Source organism: Triturus cristatus, chromosome 10 (genome assembly GCF_964204655.1).
Source record: "Triturus cristatus chromosome 10, aTriCri1.1, whole genome shotgun sequence".
In the NCBI taxonomy this organism is placed as follows: Eukaryota; Metazoa; Chordata; class Amphibia; order Caudata; family Salamandridae; genus Triturus; species Triturus cristatus.
In genome coordinates, this window is record NC_140593.1 from 978,082,113 (window position 1) to 978,099,051 (window position 16,939).

Here is a 16,939-nt window from a genome sequence, read left to right on the forward strand (position 1 = left end):
AATGTGTAATTGTATGAGCCTAGACCCTGGTCTTTTGGCCACTTCTCCAGGAGCTCCCCACACCTCTTACAATCTTCCCCCCCAAGGGCACCGACGTCCACCTCCTAGGTAGCTTTCCACTTCTGCATAGTGTCTGGAGAGTTAGTAATTATTTTCTTGTAAATCATGGAAACAGCTTGTGTCAATTTCCATTACCCTTTTAATGTGAGACACAAAGGCATGTTTGACCTATTGATATCAAAAAGACTCTGAATACGCCAGTTGAAATTCTCGGTGGAGGTTGTCTAGGGAGGTAATTTCATTGCCCACCCAAATATCTCCTAACTCGCTGATATCTATGAGGTCCCATCTGAGAAATCCCTTGAAGTTGCCTATTTCTAGCAGGGCATAACTGTCCCACAAGGGAGTCTCTCTGGGGAAAGCCACCTCCCACCCTAGAATTATTGTAGCTTCCTTCCAGTCTAACACTACTGTTTTCATATAGGTTGGCAGTGTCATGTGTGATCTATTTTTATACAGTGCCACTAAGAAACCCCGAATCCCTGGCTTGTCCTGTGGGGCAAGGATCCAGTCATTAATGGTTGCCGGCTGCATGCCTAGTAACATTTGGAAATATCTGGGAGTGATATGTCACCATCATGTGCACCTCTCATAAATGTATTAAAGTCTTGTAGGTGTCTTTTCATTCCATAACAACAGCTGAACAACAGGCTCAAGTTTCTTGAAAAATAATCTGTTGGAATTTTGAACGGGCGGCCTTGGAGAGCATACAGAAACTTGAGCAGGGAGATCATTTTGAACATGGCTGCCTTGCAAATCAGTGAGAGTAGCAAGACCCTCCAATGTTTGACATAATTTCTGAATTTATTGGGGATTGTGTTCAAGTTTCGATCAAGAAAAGCATCTGCATCCAAAGTTATGTATATTCCAAGATACCTGAAGCTCTGCACTGAGATTTGTAATGGGCAGCTTGTTAGTAACTTCCGCTCCCCCCCCTACTCCCTCTGTTAAAGGATATAGGTGGAATTTACCCCAGTTTATTTTGTAACTGCAGTACTTACCAAATATACCAGAGACCTGTAGCATTCATTGTGGCTCTACCTCATATAACAGCATGTCATTTACATATAACAAGATTCTGTTCTCCCATGTATCCTCCCATCTGAGACATTTTATCAAAGGGCTGCCCAGATCCATGTTACAATGGGCTCTAGTACCAAACCGAAAATGGGTGTAGGGGAGCAAACCCTGCCTGGTCCCTCTTTCCAACCAAAACACATTCTATAGAGTGCCATTAACCCTTAGTCTGGCCATCAGTAGTTTATATAGGTTCTCCAACTGCTTTCTGTATTGAGGCCCAAACCCCATCCTTTCTAGTACTTTGGATTGGTACGTCCATTCCAGGGTGTCAAACACCATTATGGCATCTAGCTACATCACAATAGCCAGTTTTGTCATATCCTCTGTGTATTCCATACAGCCAGTTAGTTGAACGGCATGATGTTTCAAGGCAGAGGATTTCTGACAATAGGGCATCCATTTGCACTCTTTCCTTCCTTCTGCCCTGCAATTAATGAGGTTGTTTGACACCTTACTATGGGTTATAGTCTTACCAAAGTGTGATATGAAAAGTGGCCTAGTCCTTGTTTTCTTTAAAATATTGCTCCTAGCTTTCACTCAGTTTCACCATTTTTTAAATCACATATAGCATATTTATGAAAGGTGACACAAAACTTAAGTCAGATTTATCAAGCCACGCCACGCCACCTTGAGTGGCCCTGCATGGCTTCATAAATTCAGAGTAACGCAACACAGCGCAAATCACTGTGTGCGTTACTCTGCCCAGGGAAGGCATTCAATGGGTGGAGCGTGGGTGTTCCCACGCATCCACCCATGGATGTTGACGCATTCCCAGATTTCATCAAAACTAGAAGGAGTGAGAAGACTTTTATAGCGGTGAGCCGTCAGCTTCTCAAACTGTAATCCAGAACTAACTTGAGGGTGAGTACACCCAATTCTCCTATCTGCCACCTACCGTAGAGAGGTATACGTGAATGTTCACAATATCACAAGCGAGTGTACAGATGGCACCCAGGTAAATTAGTGGCCACACCACAGTTTTTGGATATATATATATCTAGGTCATGACCTGCATCTCTCCTTGCTTCCAGTAACATTCAGAGAAGCAGGGATAGATGCAGGCCATGACCAGGGATGCACTCCCTTGATGAATGTGTGACTACAGGGACCGTCCTCCCCTGCAAGCCCAATGATGCCTTATGAATAGATAAGCTATCCATTGCCATACCGGAAAAGGTCCTAGTAGTACGGCATGTATTTGGCGTGCATGCTTCTTTTAATAATGTGAATGCATTGGAGTAGGTTTAAAATCAATCATATAATGCACGGCAAAAAAGAATTTGGATCCTGAAGAAAGCCGATAGACCCTTATCGGCAACTACACAGCTTATTTAATCTGCATCAATTCCTTTTCTAAAGTTTTATTCTCTGACCTCACTGTGCTGGCCTACTTTTGTAACTTGTTTGCAACATCTAAGATGTGAGACAGATTGGTATATGCGCCCATTCCAGTGTGCCTCCATCTGTCACTGAAGATGGGACCGACCATACACTAACAATATGTGGTTAGAAAAGCTCTGCGAAAAGGGAATGGGAAAAATGAGAAAAATAGATTCAGTAGATAATATCAAACTGCCTGGGTGCACAGATGGACTTGGTCTATAATGCAGGAGCATTGATATCTAGAATCAGGAGGATACTTACAACTGTACTGACTCCAGGTCCTCACGTTTGATGCAGTATATGATATGCCTTCTGTTTTTTCTAACTCTCCATGGTTGAAATACAATTAGAATATAATTAACATATGCAATTGATGCTCCTAGCTATTATGCATTATTTACTAAATAAAACTACCTTCAAAGTTAGGCAATAGCTCTCTGTAGTTGGATTTACTTTCAATCTGTCTGTAAACTGTAACAAAGAAATTAACATTAATAAGATTTGGGGGCATATTAGCAAGAACCTCGTTAAAATTATCGCCATTTTAGCGGCAGGAAACGGCGATAATGGGCTTGATAATATGCGGTATAGAAGCCCACGTTAGGTGTGCAGGACATCTAACCTGGGCTTCTATTGGAATTCTATAACGCATATTAGCAAGCCCATTATCGCCTTTTTAGTGGCAGTTTTCTGCCACTAAAACGGCGATAATTTTAACGAGGTTCTTGCTAATATGCCCCATAGTTTGCCTGGTTGCCAGAAGTCACTTTCCAATCTAGAGCTACTATTTAATACCATACATCTTGCAGGAAGGTTATGAAAGTCTGTGCACGGTGAAGATCTTTTTGCTCCTATTGTAGAAACAAACAAGTGCAAATATAAGCCTCCAAAATCAATAACGGATTACTCTTGAAAATAGAATTCAAGTGCAAAATCAATTTCTTGAAATATGAGTGTTGTGCAGGATACTTCTCTGAATCCAGTTCAGTCTTTCGTTGACTTCCAAGCGATAGCCAACTATGAAGTTCCCAAAAGTATGGCAACAATGTCCAGGCTGTACCAAGTTTGTATCACTGTTAGACCTGCCAGCAACACGGTGGTTTACCACAGACGTTTTGCCTTCTCTCATCATGTTTTTCTGAATTCATTTTTGTTGACCTTGTGAGAGCTGATTTTCTTTCATTTAAATTCATTGCTGTTTTTGCTTTGCTAACTTGAAATATGTATCCCATGTTCTCCATCTTGTTTCAACCTCATTTGTTGGCGTTAACTCTGTTACATGTAAAGTATTGCAAGACTTACACTAACAAACTGAAAAACTGTTCTCAGATATGGATTGAGTGTGACTCACTCAATGCCTATTTCATGGACAAAATTAAGACCATAAAAACAAGCATTCCTACCATCTCTCTATCTAATATGAACACTTGTGACGATATTAACCAGATCACATAATGTTCATTTCCAGAAATCAGTGACGTAGCCTTCACGGACCTACTGATGGAAGTAAAGTCCCTAAAGTTTTACAGTCTGCTCTTTCCATTATCTCGGATCCTATTTTAGCCCTTTTTAACCCCTCCCTCAACTCAGGGAAAGTACCTAGTACATTTAAGTCCCTCTTCAAAAAAAACTTGGTGAAGGCCCTCTATCTCTATAAAATATCGCCTAATTTCCCTCCTGCCTTACCTAGCAAAAATACTAGAGGCGCATGTGGCATACATCCTCGGCACCTTTTTAGAAAACTCTGAATGTTTAGACCCTCATTAAGCGCGCTTTCGCCTAACTCTCTTGATGGAAGCAGTCTCTGTGTTTAACGATGTGCACAAGCACTGTGATTGGGGCCATACTCAGGCACTGGTCCTCCTTGATCTCTCGGCAGCCTTCGACACTGTGGACCATTGCATTCTGGCGAACCATGTTGAGGCTGCTGGGCTGAGGGGTTCAGCAATCGATTGGAACATATCATTCCCAAAAGACTGCTCACAGTCGGTCCGGTTAACTCCATTCTTCTCTTCACATGTCCACCTTGATTGTGGAGTCCCACAGGGATCATCTTTATTCCACCATTTATTTAACATATACATTCGCCCCTGGTCCACAATCTGAAAAAATGAATTGTGCCATCTGCAAATATGCTGACAACATGCAATTACTTTTTAGGCTAGACAACACCCATGAATCCAAGGCATATTTTCAATCTACCATGCAGTACATCCGCGAATGGATGAACAGCAATCATTTGAAATGTAATGCGGATAAAGCCAAGCTTGTTTTCAGCAAAAGAAAACTTGAATACTGAACTGACTCACTTTGGCCTCCTGAGTTGGGAACTCCTCCATCTCAAAAAAAGCAGTAAAAATTCTTGGAGTGATCATCGACACCAAACTCTCTATGAAGCCTCAAATTGGCTCAGTGATCTCCTCAACCTTCCTCATGCTGCGTAAAATCAAGAAACTCACCAAATTTCTTACCTTGGAGGCCCCATCCAGGCTGTTATTGCTCTTGTCATTTCAAGGATCGATTATGCCAACTCTTCTATGCTGGACTACCTAAATGCCTTGTTAAAAGGCTCTGAATCGTTCAGAACCAGGCAGCATGTCTTATCCATAAACAACCTAAACAATATCATATCACTCCACTCATGAAAAATCTCCATTGGCTGCCTGTAAAACAAGGAACGATCTTTAAAGTAGGATCTATAACTTTCAAAGCCTTCTATAATAAAAGCCCCTCTTTTATCACCTCCCAACTACATAAATACACCCCTATGTGCTCATTACGCTCTGCCCATCTGAACTATATGTCTATTCCTAAGTTCAGGAGGAAGAGACAGAGCGGAACCAGTTTTGCGGTCATTGCCCCTAACCTTTTCAACTCCCAGGGCAGTCCTCTTGGAGCAGCAGGGCAGTCCTCTGAAGTACATAGCAGGCCACATGCAGCAGTCCTTTAAGAGTCCTCCTCAGTGGCGGCTGTCGCCAATTGAATCTGGTCGGCCAGCGCGGGGTGGGAGGTGGAGTTGGGAAATAATTTTATTTTTTTAAATCACTTACCTGCTGTTCCGCTCAGCTCCTGCTGCCTCGTTGCTCCTGCTCCTCTCCTCCTCTAGAAGTGGATGGGTGTGAGAGCACAGGCTCACCTCCCAATCCAGATGCTGCTCTGGTCTGAGCGGCCTGGTTTGCTGCTCAGACAGTGTCTGGGTGCTGGGTTGGAGAAACATAAGTGTGCATGTCTGTTTGGCTGGGCTAAGACGGCTGGCCAAACTGACATGCACACTTATAAGTGCACACTCTTCCTCCCTGCCATGGCCTGGTCTGCCACTCCCACTCCACCTAAGCATCGCAGACAGAGATAAATAAAACAATTATAACAATGTGTTATTATCGTTTTATTTATCATCTGCTGACAGTGGGGCAACGCACCTGTGCCATTTCGGAGGTGCCGCCCCTTCTGCATGTCCAGACGTGAACTGAAGAGCGGGTCTGACGCTTTTATCTTTATACTTGAAATGATTGGAGTTTCCCTCACAGAAGTATCTGGAATTTCCTGCATACATGCTCTGGTGCCAGGATGTCTGGAGCCACAAAAGGCTAGTGTGAAGTTCTTTTTGTGTGTGCTGAGGTAGTATCTTTGAAGTGCAAGTAGGGCTGTGGACAGCTCCACCCGCCCCCCCTGCCAGGACGGCAAGGATGGCCCACCCTGCCAACACCTAGTCTCCTTATTGTGTGGGCGTCTGGCAGTAATACACAAAAGCACACTACCAACTACACCTAGTTGTCTGACCCAGGAACAGTCTGCTTGATTACTGCTTTGTTGCTTGAACCCAGGTCTAACAGAGTGGCTCCAAAAGCTAGTTGGCCGAGCCCCTGATCACAGCCTCATGGACAGAAAAGGCTCGAACCATATTGAACCTGCACCTGTACTCAGCCTGAGAGAATCCTGACCCTCCAAGTAATACCTCCAGTCCTGAACCATTGGAAGTGGGGTTGAAGGTGCCCAGAGACTCCAAATCCAAAACTTGAAACGTAGAAAATCTTCTGCCAAAATGTGCTCAAAGAACCAAGAGGAGACCGGGATCTATCTGCTTGCTGATTTACCCAAACTGGATCACCGGTCGTCCTGACTTTATGGTAATTCCTGCTATATTCTTCTCTGCAGCAGCAAAATCTGTTCAGCGGCTACTCACAAATGGGGTATACAGCCTCATAGGGCCCTCCTCGGCCACAGCTTCTTCCCACTGGAGATCTTGAACTTCCAAAAAAGAGAAGAAATCTTCACTGCGACTTCTGCAGCTACTCCCCGATGAGTCATCCTCCGCGGATACCGCTATCTGTCTGCCCCACTGAACTATACCTTCTCAGACTATTTTAATCAGATTTCTTCTAAGTCGGAAGGTAAACAAACACTGGGCCCAGTTCCTCTTATGTATCTGACCGCGCTCCATCGCGGTCAGCCATCATTTTTGACTTTGTCTCAGTATCGTGCGACTAGATGTCTGTGGTTAGCACTTTGATCTTTCAGGTGCTATTTTTCACATTAAACTTTTAAAAATCATACTCTCTTTCTCTAAATCATTGTGACATTTTTCTTGGGTGGTGTTTTAACTTTTGTACTGTTTAAGTGCTGCATGAGTACTTTGGGCTACATTTATCAAGGTCTTGTTTCTCCCTTGCACCAGAAAAGTATATGCACAGATGACGCAAAACCTCAGTGAGATTTATTGTGTGGCCATGCATGGCTTGATACATCTAGAGTAATGCAAGGCAATGCAAATCGTTGCCTTGAGTTACTCTGTCTCAGATGGGCGATTTATGGGTGGAGTGTGGGTGTTCCCACGCATCCACCCATGGATTTTGGTGTATTCCCAGATTTGCCATTAGTAGTACACATGGGAATGCATCAAAATGCTACACCTCCCCAGGGGAGAAGTAACAAGGAGAAATATCTTTATTCTCTTTCTGCGTGTGCTGCATTCTGCAGCGCACACAGAAAAAGGGAAATGCATCTCAGGATTGTTTTTGTGCAGAAAGGTGTCCAACAATGCAGGCACCCTTGCATAATGATGCAAGGTTGCCTGCATTGACGCCAGGCAGCCAAAAGTGCACCAGTGCTATGAAAGGACAGGATTACTCTCTGGAATGTTACATTTGTGCCCTTTCCCTTTCACGTAGCACAGCATGGTTGCTAACTGTGTTACGCTGCATGAAAAAATGATAAATATGGGCCGCTTTATACATTGCTTCTAAGTTAAGCCTGACTGCTTTTGAGCCAAGCTACCAGACGGTTAAGCACAGGTTAATTTAGTGTCTTTTTGTGGTTCACCCTGACAAGGATTGAGGCTGTTACTTGAGAAATGCTCACAGACCCCTCAACCAACCACCCCATTAATCACATCATGATTAGCTATCAAGCACACTATGGACTATGAGGAACATATACACAATTTGCAAATCTTGTGAGAGGAACATGTAGTTATTCAGCCCATCATTTGCGTGTTTAAAGTAGCACATTCATCGAAGACCTGAGGCCTTTTTCCTGGTGGTGCACACTCTCAGCGCACCCTGCCAGCCTCTTCCACTCGTGAAGACTTGTGGAGTTTTTTTTTTAATAACTGATGTTGTTTTTTGAACTATGTAAAGTTCCATAACTTCCCTTTAACATATTTTTCAGAGATTGGTTTGATTCAATTAGGAAATACTTTGCACCACTGGCCAAAGTATCCACTGTTCCAAGTGTAGCGCATTAGGTCACATCCACCACTCAGTCATTTGGCCCACTTACATTTCCGGGCATGGTCTGTGCCCACACATCAAAATGTTTAGGTGCAAGTTTGGCCTTCTTCCACACCCTGCATCCAGTTTGCCTATTCCCATAGCCTCTATGCTATGCCTACCAGCTCCAACAAAGTGTCTAGCCTTTCATCATGTCTAGCGAGTGCCCATCCCACCACCAAAAACCTGATCTGCTGTAGCTACCAAACTCGGGGACTTTATATGTGAGGTCCTGTGCAGCTCACTGGGTAGGCTTATGGTTCCATTGTTCACCATAATTGCCAAGAAGTTTCAGTATGGCATTGTTATCAGAACATCTCTCAAGCTGAAATTAATTAGATACATTTCTTTAGGTTTATATCCTGAACTTTATTTCTCTTCTGGGTAAAGAACCCTAACTTACTTTTAACAGTAGTTTTTATCGAATACATTTTTTAAATGTATTTTTATTTTATTGCCCTGGCCACAGGAGCAACCCATGCACATGGCCATCAGGTGACCATGATGTCATTTTGGCTCAGGATGTTGCCTCGGGCCATGTCCGTCCAAAACCACCATACATTCAGAAAATAATGTAGATGGTCTTTGGGCATGTGCAGTTGGATCCGGGTATAAGGCATATATTTCGCCTTGCCCTGCTCCCGGCCACTGTGCCACATAATCCATAGCACACAGACAAAGTCTATGTGCAGTTGCCTGCAGGTGTACGACATAGCAAAGTTAAATAGGCTCTGGGTACATGGATTGGCAATCGACTTTATGCCAGCCCCAGCTTCTGTGCCTCAGATTACACTTTGCGGGACCTTTGACCATGCAGCGCAAACTTCTACGGGCAGGGTTTGGACTTTTGAGTCTTGAACCTTCTGCCTTGAGCTTTGCACTCTGGACTTGTAGGCTCATCATTAAAGTGGAGAAAGCTCCCATAGTAAAAATGATGTTATAAGCCAGGACTGGCTGAAAAATTTAATTGGGGCAGTCTGGACTTCCAGATTTATAGAAAATATTGACACTTGTAATCTCAGATCACAATTAAAATTGGGGCATATTATCAAGACTATTATCGCCGCTTTAGGAGCCGTTTTTGGCTGAAAAGCGGCGATAATGGCATCGCAGTATTAGCAAGGACACACTAGCGCGTGTTTCCTTGTCTTAGCACCGGTTTTCCTTACGCCTTGCATCGCATCTCTAATGAGATGCAAAGTAGGCGTTCCATAGCAAAACAACATTAAAAATATCGCTATCTGTCCTTCGTGGTATTTACAAGCCCGCCCAAGACACATATAGCGATATTAAAAGCCGCGCTAACCGCGGTTATCGCCGGTATTTTACGTCTGTGAAAATCCTGACTTGACTATCTTTTACATGGGAGGTGGATTGTACGGCTAAATCCACATCTCCCTATCACTAAGGATTCCTCTATTGATGCAGGTTTATTGCTGGATTCACAGCGATAAACCTGCATTTGCCGCTTTCGCCGGATTTTTCATCGCCGTGGAGATATGCGTTGTAAATAACGCGATATCTCGGCAATCAAATCCGGCTATAGTCGGCGTTAAACTAAATCGTGCTAAGCGCGCTCTGCGATATTTGTCGCTGATCGTTGATGATATGCCCCATTGTTTGTTTAGACTGTTAAGGAAAAAATTGTACAACATTTGTTTCCAAAGTAACTATCTTGAGCACAATCAATGCACTTGCTAAGAGCTGCAAACCACTGTGCAAATAATGCCGGTACAGCCTGGGCGATAGACAATTTAATTGAAAGTTTACTATGTAAGTGTTATTGGTCAATCCATATATCCATACACAATTGATGGCCCAGTCTGGTCAACTGCTTTTCACACCACCATTTGCTAGAACATTCTTTGCTTCAGATATACACTCGCATTTCATTGGAAATGTTTTCTAGCATCCTTAACTTCTCCGATCCATTCGGAAAATCATGGGGCATATTTACAACAGACGGCGATAAATATCGCAAAGCGCGCTTAGCGTTTTTATATTTATCGATGTTTATCGCTGGAATTTATCGCCATGCTTGCGCTGTATTTACAACGCATAGCGCAATGGCGATATAAATTCCAGCGATAGCGGGGTAATCGCCGTTTTGCAGGGAACATCGCTGGTTTTCCAGCGATGTTCCCTGCAAAACGGCGATATGCTTGTTGATACGACCATGTTGTCGTAACACAAGAATACACCCCCCCATGTTAGGTATGGGTTAGTCATGATTTTAGCAGACGTTAGTTTTTGGCGAAAACAGCGTTTTTCACCCCAAAACTAACGTATGCTAAAATGCGTGGGCCACCTTGTAAATATTGCTATGTGCACATCAGCGATATTTACAAGGTTGTACTGCCCAGTGACGCCCACTTTGCATCTCATTAGAGATGCAAAGGGAGGCATCGAAAAAAAAGGGTGCTAACATGCGCTAATGCGTGTTAGCACCCTCTTGTGAATAGGGCGATATTTTTATCTCTGCTTTTTTGGCTTTAGAAGCCAAAAAAGCGGATATATGGCCCTTGTAAATATGCCCCCACGTTCCGCTAATGCTAGTTTGCAGGAAAATGTTTAAGTATTTCCTCCTGACAGCACAAAGAATAAGTCTACTTGAAACCAGAACTTGTGACCAGATCCTTACCAGCCTTTCTTATTAACTAGATGTCATAGGTTCCCCGAGGCCCAGTCCTAAACATTTAACCTGTTTTGAGTTTAGGCAGAAAAAAAATATAAGCGAGGCAAACAAGTTGACATTTATTTTATTTTTGGATGCCACCATTCTGTCTTCTGGCTGATGGAGTCCCTGGTATCACATATGAAAGTGTATCATAACCACTCTGTCGGTGCACAACATATTTTTTGCTATTTCTGCTGTAATGCGATTCACCAAAGTAAGCGTAATTCGCAGAAAAAGTATTTTCAGGATTGGGTGCAGAAGTACAATTTGCTTGGTTACCATAATATAAATTGTTTGAAAATGAGTATTATCTGAAACTCAATAAATTTATTTTCAATTATTGAAAAATAATCGTAAAACAACAACAAAATACAATGTCATTTCATAAAAATCCAAATTACAGATAACATGTAACTATTATTAAAAACACCATAGTAATAAATGTACAATCTCACCCTTGGCGTTCAAAATCGATAAAGAAACTTAATATAAAGAATATCAAGCACAGAAGTTGTCCTAAGGAAGTGCTAAATTCGTTTTTTCGAAAACCCTCACAGAGTGGCATACAGCAGAGTCGGAAATCATGCAGAGCAAATTAAGTGCAGGGATCTCTTGGCAAAAGCCGTATTTTTTAAAAACTTGTATTAAATATGTATATCTAAAAGGATCATAGTATTTATGCTAACAAAAAAAATGGCCCAGTGTCTGAGGCGAGGTCTCATTGCAGGGGCAGATCCATATACACTGCAGCACTCATCCAATGACTCAGGTACTACCCATGCATCCATGCAATCCCCCATGCACTACCCATTACTCATCCAATCACCCAAATGTCGCTTCTAATTGAATCTACACGAAATTTGGTTAGAAGTGACCTTTCCCATGTGTTTTTCACCAAAGAAGGATAGGACTCCATCTCCCAACATATTTTAAGAACTATATAATCTCTCAGAACCAGTTTTTCCAATTCCCTGTTCTCCCTATCTTCAGATGCCGACTCATAAAAAGCTCCTTCACCCTTGCACTTTCGTCCTAGCTCAACGTATGGGGTGACAAATACAGGTCTGGTCTTCCCAGTGCTTCAGCAGTTCTCTTCATATAGCTCAACCATGGAATCTTGTACTCAAAATCGTACAATAGAAAACCAGTATTAACGTCACGCTGATATGAGGCGTGCTGGCCTCCCCATAGCATAATCCAAAGGAGGAGAGTCACAAGTTTTATACAATCTTCCACATAGGTTAGGCTCAGCTCCTCGTGAAGAAAGTAATGGGGACTGCTTGAGCCTACACCTAACAGCTGCTTATTAAAGCGATTATCTTCCAACTGTAATTTTGAACAATCCTGACACCCTCAAATGGCCGCCTTAAAGGTCAAAACTGGAAGACTTTTTAGTTTGTAGACTTCCAGCAATGACAATATGGGCTTACTACCAACTCTGGTCACCAGCCCAAAGAGTGTCCCAACAGAGTGATTGAAGCAGAGGCACCAGTTTAAGATGCAGGGGAGCTAACTGCTATGGTAATCAAAAGTTATCCCCAAATAGAATAAATCATTGACTTTTGTGATATGTTTCCGATTGATGAGATTGGTATAATTTTACAGTTTTGCTGACCACTAACCATGCTTGAGTTTTTCCAATGATGGTTTCCAGGTTAAATTGTGCATAAACATAACAAAAGTATCTATAACACCATTTGCTGTGAGGGAAAGCAGGACAGCATTGTCAGCATAGAGCAGAGCAGGGACAAAGGAGGATTTCACCGTGGGCAAATCCTTGTCCTATGCAATTAAAAAAGAATTCAGAAATAAACCATACGCCCCGGAATAAGCCAAAAGGTTTGGTATCTTTACCCCCTACTCCATATCTGACTGGTGTGGTGACCCCGTGGTGCAGTGGTATTCAAACCTTTCAGTGCCGTGCCCCCCATGTAAAAAAAAAAAAGCCATTGGGCCCCTCAGTGTGAAAATATATTTTTATAATTCTTGAAAATTGGCAAAGTTTAAATATACTGCAGTTATGTTCCATTATCCCTTTTAGAAATGCATTAAAGTACATGGTTGCCAACATGTTTTGGGCAGTCTGGTCTTATTAAAGTGTAAAAATATTCAGTGTGACTCTTTATCTGAAAGATAAGGGTGGGGAGGGAGGGTTAAGAATTATTTGGAGGCACTCCCCCTTTGACTCGTACTTCTGGCAAGACTAGGAGTGACAAAATATGTTAGTGATGGCACATTACAGAGTGGCTTATTTCAGCATTGTCTTTTTATTAGCATAGTGATTCTCTCTGCCAGTGTCTGGTGCACCCCCCAGGACCACTTAGGACCCCCAAGAGGGGCCGCCCCCCAGTTTGAAGACATCTGCCATGGTGCAATGCATGCCAAAATTCTACGAAAGGCTGGGGCAAACCCCTGCAGATAAAAATATTCCATAAGTTAGCCGGATCAAAGGCGATGCAACGATCCATGTAGGCATGGAAAAGTGTACATTTTTGGCAATGTGTACTTTCCTATAATTAGGTATAAATTCAAGCACTGTTCTTTTGTCCCTAACCCTCCTCTAAACCCGTACTGTACTGAGCTGAGAATACCATTTTGCTTCACCTAATTCTCAGTCCTACGTAGGATATTGCGTCCCACAAGAATCTCAGAATCTAGCAGGGATAAAGTGACTAAATTACAAGGAGTGGACAGTTGGAGGACTTCATGAGTCATACATGCCATCTAAAATTGTGCCAAGGCTTTAATGGAAAGCCATTGCAGTGTTATATGGCAGGCATGATATGGTCACATTTCTTGCAACTGGAAACAGTGTGCAGAAGCATGTAACATTGAAGCTAAATGAATTTATGGTCAGCCAGTGTAAAGCACATTTCGATAATCCCTAAATAACTGCGTTGCATGAAACTTTGATAAATGAGGCCCCAGGTGTTGATATAAAACTTATGGGGCTACATTTATCAAGGTTTCATGCAGCACAGCAAGCCACCTTGCTGTGCTATGCTGCGTGAAAGGAAAAGGGCAGGAATGTAACGTATTTAACATTATATGGCTCATTCATGTCCTTTCCCTTTTGGCATTGAGATACTAAAAGGAATAACCTTTATATTTCAAGGACAAGACTAATTCATTCAGCAGGACTCAACAAACCTCTTTTCAAACACTGTGAACCCATATGAACTTTTACCACTTCCACAATTCCTAACACTCCCGAATCCCCTCCATTCAAACATCTACATTCACTGAACAGTCACTGACCTCTAACTCCTTAGTCCACCAGAGATATTGAAGCAAAATATTTGATATCTCAAATTGGTCTCTTCTCCTGAACCTAGGTAATACCTCCAAAGAGTCCCTTCATTGTATGAGTACCTCCATTTTATAGGCAACAGAAGCATCTATTGTTTCATTAAAAATATATATTTTTTTCATCATATGACTTCCGTAGCTGTAGCAACCTCTCAGCCTGATCAACCCCTGCTGCTCATAACTTGGGGGTCCAATCTCAGCTAATGTTCTTGTGAGAACCACCCGCAGCGCACATCATGAGCTGACCAAGAGGTATACTCATTGGACACTGTAAAGTAGTCTAATCATGATCTAAATGATCTAACACATTCCAAAATAACCCAAGTTCTGTTCTTTCTCTAAATATGATAACCTTCAAGATTAAATCTCTATGGTATCTTACTGAATTCCACCAGGCTCTCCATGTTGGGGGTACCGCCTGACGCCATAACTTACAGATCTCCCTCCTTGCCAAAAGGACCAAATAAAACAACAATTTATTCTGTATCCCGTGAAGCCCAACGCCCCTTCGGGCGTCAATACAGTGCCAAACAAGATAAGAGAAGGGCTTACCTCAACCTCAATGCCCACAACATCGGACAGAGTCTTACCGACGTTGCCCAGAATTCTTTAATCATGGGGCAGAAAGCAAACACAAGAATATCATCCGCCTTCTGGGCACCACATCTCATACATCTTGCTTCTCCACTGCACTTTATTTTGGAGAGTTTAAGTGGGGACTAGTATATCCTGTGGAGCGTAAAAAGTGTTTTCTCCTTAGTTAAGCAGATTCAATAACTGGATAAAGTGTGTTTACAGATACTTGCCAAAGATTTTTCAGCTCCTTACTCGGCAAGCACTTCTCCCAGACCAAGTATGGATGTTCCAGCTTCCTATCCGCGAGGAGATGATTATACTACTGTGCTACTTCCTTCTTTTTTGGAGTCAGATCTTGTAACTCATCTTCCATGGAAATGTCCTAGGAGATGGCCAGTGTTGGCTCTTACACCATGATGAAATTTGGTAGTACTTAAATCTGGAGAGAGCTCCGCTGGTAAGATTCCTCCAGAATTCCCAGGGGAAACATTTGTTGCCGACCACAACGTCTTTCCAGTGTATGACACCCGCGTCTTTTAATGGCTAGACTAAAGCGTCTAAAAGAAACTCTGGTGTTCCTGGGGAGTCCCACACTGGAGCCTATTCACTGTAATAGGACAATCCCAAACAGGCCCGACAGTCCGACCACAGCTTGGCCGCCGCATACAGCATCTTCAGCTGGACTTTTTAAACAAATTTAGGAGCGCCAAATTTATACATAAATCCTACCTCCTCTACATCCAGCAGCATAGCTTTAAACGTGCTGCCAATCAGTGAGCTATCTGGCCTGCGAAGTAGCATCCTACAATTCTTTAATTGATACGCCCAGCAGTACAGCTGGAGATCCGGCAAGCTCATACCACCGTGTGAACGTTTACGTCTTAATTTCTTTCAGGACAACCTGATCCCTTTGCCTGCCCAGATGAAGGAAGAAATCTTGCCCTGTATTTTAAGCAATTCACCTTTAACAAACTCCAGGGGGATGTTATTAAAAAGATAGGCATATTTAGGGAGCACACACATTTTAATCAGATAAACCCGCCCATAGTGGATAGCGGGATATTCTGCCACCTTTTCAGTAGAACATCCACCTCCTTGGATACTCTCTCCAAGTTAGTTTTGGGGATATCTCTGAGATCTTGGGTTATTATTGCTCCAAGTTATCTTAGCTCTTTGGAGAGCCTCACCCTTTGAACTGCGATGTTCCAGGTCATGATCTCTGTTTTGTCGTTGTTGACCTCATAGGCAGACAGCGTCCCTAAAGCCTGAACTTCATTAAGAAGCTCAGATAGAGTAAGATTGACATTTGATGATAATAAAATCGGGTTGTCAGCATATAGTGCTAATTTCCTCGTGAACCCATTTGCTGCGAAGGGGATGATCTTTTCATTCTGCCATAGGCTCTGTGCCAAAGGCTTGATATACAAATCAAAAAGAATAGGGGCAGCGTGCACCTCTACCTTATACCACGCTCTATTGTGACCGCCGCGGTAAGGCTCCCATTGACCAACATCTGAGCCCGGGGGCTTTATATATTTTCTTAAGGACCTCCCGAAAGATATCGCCAAAGCCAAAAGCCTTCAAGGTGCTATTCAAATAGTGCCAGTTGACTCGATCAAAGGCTTTTGCTGCATCAATGGTAATGATTGAAAGAGGGACGCCCTGTGCAGTTGCCAGATCGACCGCACCAATTAAGGCATACACCAAATCCAAAATCTGCCTGCCCGGGAGGAAGCCCTTTTGATCTTCATGGATTTTCAGCCCCACGATCTTACAGAGCCTGGCATTCAGTATCCCTGCAAAGATCTTGTAATCACAATTTAGTAGTGATATTGGCCGTTAAGACTGGCACTGGGTTGGATCCTTCCCGGGCTTCAGAATCAGTGTAATGACAGCCTCACTCCACGAGTCAGGTAAAGGGGACATGCCTCTAAGAATTTCATTAAACAGCTTCAGCCAGACCGGAATCATTTCTTTGATCATTGAAACATAGACCTCAATTGGGATCCCTTCCTTAGCTTTGTTTAGGACAGCAAGTATCTCACTCCCTGTTATATCTTGGGTGAGTGTTTTTTGGCTATCCGGA